The sequence below is a fragment of the Uloborus diversus genome, chromosome 3, assembly GCF_026930045.1.
Source record: "Uloborus diversus isolate 005 chromosome 3, Udiv.v.3.1, whole genome shotgun sequence".
NCBI classification, from domain to species: domain Eukaryota; kingdom Metazoa; phylum Arthropoda; class Arachnida; order Araneae; family Uloboridae; genus Uloborus; species Uloborus diversus.
The window spans coordinates 186,119,112-186,125,111 of record NC_072733.1 but is presented as its reverse complement, the minus strand read 5'-3'; positions in this window follow the sequence as shown (position 1 = coordinate 186,125,111).

Below are 6,000 nucleotides of genomic sequence, written 5' to 3'. Positions count from 1 at the left end.
ATGTCATTTAATAAATATAGAAGACTTGGAGCCAATTGAATCATAAATAAGTAATACATTAAGCTCTAAACCTTAGGCTAGTCTTTTTTGACGCACTTACCTTACCAGTAAACTACATTGAACCATGAGGAAATAAAATTTACTGTATAATAAAATCAGGCAATTTTGACAAGACTCTTTGTTAATAACAGTTGCTACACTGCTTCCTATTGATAAGAAACTGCTTGCTGCCATTGCTTTATCATCAGTTAGACTTTATGATGACAATAAAACCACGATCTAGTGAATTTCTGCTATCTTAAATCAAACAATGGAGTGGAGGGAGTCCTTATTACTCTTCATGGCCTCATTCGGCACAGCCACTTACTAGAAAATAACTATTTTCTTTACATTTACGAAATCATAATTAAAACTATAACAAAACAATTATAAATGACTTACTTTTATATGCGACAACTACTCTTAGTTACCTTATTACACTGCTTGACAATTGCTAAGGAACAAGTGATTTATGCAAATTCGTGCCTCAGACAGCTGACCAATGGAAATAAATTCAAGATCAGATGGCATGGTAGATCAAGGCTCGTTATCTGCATAAAAAAACAGTGCATACAAATCAAGATTCGTACGGAAATTCACGCTGTTTGGTGTTTAACAAAAATAGTGCTGGATGCTGAAAAAGTTTTTTCTCTGAAATTCTGTTTGGTTCTTGAAATATTTAAGAGTAAAATGTCAGCAAGACATCATTTGATAACCAACAATTGTGGACGAGCAGTTGGACGACTGGAAGCAGGTCAAAGTGTCACCACTGTAGCTGCTGAAATGGGTGTAACAAAAAGTGTCATCTCGCGATTCAAGAAGGCCGCTGAAGGTGGAAATGCTTTGCGAAAGCATGCCGGGGGTCGTGGTAGAAATGCCACACCTTCAGAAGATCGCTATATAGCCCTCGTGGCAAAAAGGAACAGAATATCCACTCCTGGAGGGATAGCTGCAAATTTTACATCAGCTACCGGTGCACATGTTTCTGCAAGAACTATCTCATGGCGATTAAAAAATGTTGGATTGTATGCACGGAAGCCCGTACGTTGCATCCCACTTCAACCACGCCATCGTCGAGAGAGATTACGCTGCTGTAAGGAACATGTTGGTTGGGATCGTTAAAAATACGTCTAGCGTGATGTTCTCTGACGAATCTCGTTTCAGTGTGACAAGTGAATCTGGTCACCAGCTACTGTAGAGAGAGCGTGGAACACGTTATGCAAAAAATTTGTTTGTGAACGTGATCGGTAAGGCCCAGGCGTGATGGTGCGGGCAGGCATCATGCACAATGGCGGAACAGCGCTTCACATTTTTGAACAAGGAAGCGTTACGTCGCAAAGGTATTGCAGATAAGTTATACTGGATTATGTTCGTCTTTTTAGTGGGGGCTGTAGGTCCAGACTTTCTCTTTATGTACGGCAATGCACTGCCACACAGGAGCATTAAAGTATCAGACGCACTGCAAAGTGAAAACATTCTCCGTATGTAGTGGCCTGCGTTCTCTTACGACTTAAATCCAATTGAACATGCCTGTGAGGGTCTTGGTAGGCGTGTTGCGCAAAGAACCATCCCTCCCAGAACAGTACGAGAACAAAAATCCGCCTTGAGAGAGGAGTGGGAAAATATCCCCCAAGAACTCCTTGATAGTTTAGTGGGGAGTATGGAAAACTGATGCAAAATGTGTATTAGTGTCCATGGTAATCACACGTCATACTAAAGTACTCATGTCTCCATCATTATGACCTAGATCAGTTTTTTGTTGTTGTTTGGAAATCATCTTAAGTTGGATTTTTTTTTTTTTTAATTTCCAAGTTTTTACTTCATTGATGCAGTAATATCTGTACTATTTTGTACTTATAATAAAGGCACATCCTCCCTCCTAACTATATACTTAGTTCTGTGTGTTTAATCATTGTCTATTCTTAACTATTCCAGAAAACGTAGTTGTTTCTTAGCAATTGTCAAGCAGTGTAGATAGTAACTGCCAACACAAAGCTAAGGATTATTAACGTTATAACTTAATGACTACGATACATACGAGGGAATTTGGAAATAAATGCTTTAATATTTAATAACAGAAATAAACTACTTATCCATATAGCATTGCAACGTTTGACATGAGTCACAGTTGCAAAACTCAAAAATATTATATGGAGGAAGTTTCCAAGGTTGAAAATTATTTCCCACTTTTTTGAAGAAATCTAAAAAAAAAAAAAAAAAAAAATGCGATCACTAGAGCAACATCATCAGAAGAGACTTAAATACTTCACTTTTTGTTTCCGCTTGACCAACCATGTTCTTAAATGCTCTATTTTACGATGTTTTCAAAACATTTTCATTCTGTCTTTGCAAGCGGGTACGTACTTCTATAACAAAATATGAAGAAATACTTTTTCCTATTGAATTGCCGCACAATTGGCTAAAGAAATATGAGTAAGCATTGTGTAAAATAAGCGTATAAGTGCAATGACACTTATTGGTTATTTCAAACGTAGGTTTAGAAAACTATATTTTAAAATTTTGTAAAGATAAAAACCGATTCATTTTTTATTGGATAGTATGGTATGGCTACTTTGAAAATATTGTCATAAAGTGTGTGAGACAAGAGTATAATATTTTTTGAAACGTTTCAACATTAAGTCAATACTGCAAAAGCAGATCACGAATCTTATCCAAAATGTATCATGAGAAAACTGACATAAATGTTCGCATTATTTGTGACAGATTTGCAGACATATAAATCTTATTAAATGCAACAACCATGAATATTAAATACTACATTATTATTAATAATAATAATGTAGCATTTAATATTCATGGATATTAATCCATGAATATTAAATGCTAAATGAAGTAAAAGTGAGCCTTTCAATGTTTTAAAGATACTCACGATATAAGCACATGCCTCATGGTAATAAAACAAAAAGGAGTATTTTTCGGTATTTTCCCTGTTTCGATTTGAAATTAAAATTTTACCACTCACAGTATTATACATAGGCTTTCATAAAAGCGTTAACTGAATATAAACATTTATTATACGAAAAATAATCACTAGACATACACTTGTTTCGATATAGTGTGAAGGTATTTTTTAATTTTATAATGAAATTACTTCTGTCAGTAATTTTCAATACGAGTCTCCTTGGTAGTTCGAAGAATGTCAAATACGGTACTCTGATTATCGCTATGTATTGTTCGATATTTAGGTTGTAGTGCTTTACGGATCATTTGTGCTCCTGACCTTCAGCGTTTCGATATCTTAAGCTCGTATTGTATCCCCTTTGTCCTCTGTGTACCCCCCCCCCCCACACAAAAAAAAATAGTAGGAGAGTAATATCGGATAAGAGCAATATTTCAAATGATGGGTAATTAAACTCATTTTGACAATCTTCGAGCTTTCTCAGTTACACACATTTAAATTTGGACTCATATAACTTTATTGAAAACTCTATAAATGTCTTTATAGTTTACACAAACAAGCATATGCCGTCTGATATTTGTTTTGTACAATAAGTTTTCTTACAATCAAAGACTTATGACCAACTTGCATTTCAATCTTTTTGAATTTTACAGCTACATTTTAATCGATATTTTAAATTAGCGTGTTGAACACATTTTTTTAATTTAAGAAGCATACTCATGTGCTTTATTTAATCATTTAATAATTTGTTATTTTGCTTTTTTTTTTTTTAATTTCGTAGGGAAATAAGCAAGCAATATTCAAAAATGCATTCCTTTGGTTTTTAAATTCCCTTTCAATCTCGCTATACGGAGCTTCATTTATCCGATCAATCTTCTTTCCCAACTCATTCAGATAAGAGGACTTTCACTGAATGCATCTACAGAATCAAGGAGTTATTGAATGAAATGAATATTGAATATGCGTCACATTTCTCTCATGAAGTTTTTTCTAGAAAAAAATATGAAATAGCTCTGTACCTTAAATAAACTATAATTTAGAGAAAAAGCTCGCATTTATCTTGTTTTTAAAATAATGGAAGATTATTCCATTATTTCACATATTATTAATCTATTAAATTCATTTCTTGCTGCAAGCTTTAAAATTTATGTAATTATGTAAGGAAATTACCTGAACGTGTTTCATTTGCAAATAAAAAATTAAAGTACATTCTAAAAACTTCTTAAGCATTTTGTTATAAAACAATAGTTTCTTCTATTTTTAACCTTTTGTATTCAAAATGTAAATTTAATATCATATAACAGGAGCACATGCTGTAGAAAATATGAAAATTCTTAAATAAGCCAATTCAAACTCAAATATTTATCATAATTACAGAATCATGGTGTTTTCTACAAAATTGTCTTTAAAAATAATCACTGTTTTCCACAAACATAGTTGTACGTACAAGACTCGTGAAAAGTGAACACTACATAGTTAAACTTAAAACGTTAATGCACTATTTGAAATTCACAAACGGCAAATTAATTGCAGGAACGAGCTTAAAAGTTACAAGTAACTGACCCCTTTGTCAACGCAAAGAAAATAACTCTTGGACAAAAAGATATTTCACAAAAGTCTTTTCAGACGACATAAAACTCGTTTATTTGCATGTAAAAGGGGAACCTAAAATGACTCTGAAACAAGTGAGCGTAATTTAATCGATATTTGGGCTTTAAACTTCGTTTTGATGTTTTTACTTTTTTTTGCACAGAGTTAAACACCCCATTTGCACAACAGCAAAAACAAAAACAACAAGAAAATTGTTAAACAGTTTTACTCCTTTGAAAGACTTTTTAAGCACTCAATTTTTAAATGTAATTAAAATGCAGCTGGGTTGATTATAATTGATAGCCGAAATTTGTGACCCAGTTTACATTTTAAAAACGTAGTACAATCATTTGTGATAACTCTGAGTAATGCGGGTTACCTTAGCGACACAGCAAATTTTTAAGTACAATAGAACTTTAAAAAAAAAAAAAAAAAAAAAACTACACGCTCCAGTACTGCTTTCTCCCTACAAGGCTATAAGGTAAACTTCTACCTTAATTCCCCCTCCCTCCTCCAAAAAAAGTCAATATTGTAGACAGCTCGTAGAATGATTCAATGCCACGAGCTGGTCTATATAACAATCATACAGGAGACTGGCGCTACAACGCGATTATACGCAAAATGGCCATAACGCGAGCTTTTCACACGTGACGAATTGTAAAGCTAACGTGAATTCCTCGCCCGCAACACGAGAACTTTCGGAAGGGATTCGCGGGTTCAAGTATTGCTCTCGTTATTGGCTACTTATTATTGGTTTCGTGACTGAACTTTCCTTTTGGGATCATTGAAACTGGAAGTTCCCCTCATCGTACTAGTCTACACATTGCTTTGTTTGTGTAAACAAATATCCACTCCGTATTTTTCATTTATTATTTTCATTCTAAATATAAAGTTGATAAAATATAATTTTACCTCAGCACACCGTACATCTAAATCTTGAGAAAATGGAAAGAAAAAAGAATGTTTCTGACAAATAAGGAAAAGGTAAAGATTTTCTATATGCTTGATCATCTAAAAAGTGCGTCAAATATAATTGTTGTACCGTGTACAGTACTATTACAGTGCTGCATTTTATTATTACTACTTACTATACGTACCGTACTGTTTAATTTCATTCCTCTCTCTCCCATTGATTTTATTGATTCCCATTGATTTAGGCGAATTTTTAATTCGATTTTTTTTCGCGATACCTATTCACGGCAAAAAAAAAAAAAAACAGATTTGAAAAGTATTTTCAGTCCTATTTAAATTATCGCATTATACAAAAAGTAAGCTCAGGATTCTGTTACTACAACTACATATCTCAATGAATTTTATGAAAGAAACTAATTAACTAATAAAGAACAGTTCTCCCTATCATTCGATTTATTTACTGTTTAGCTATTTTTATTACTTATCATTTATTCATAAGAAAATTATACCTCTGTATACATATATATTATGCAGAGTGA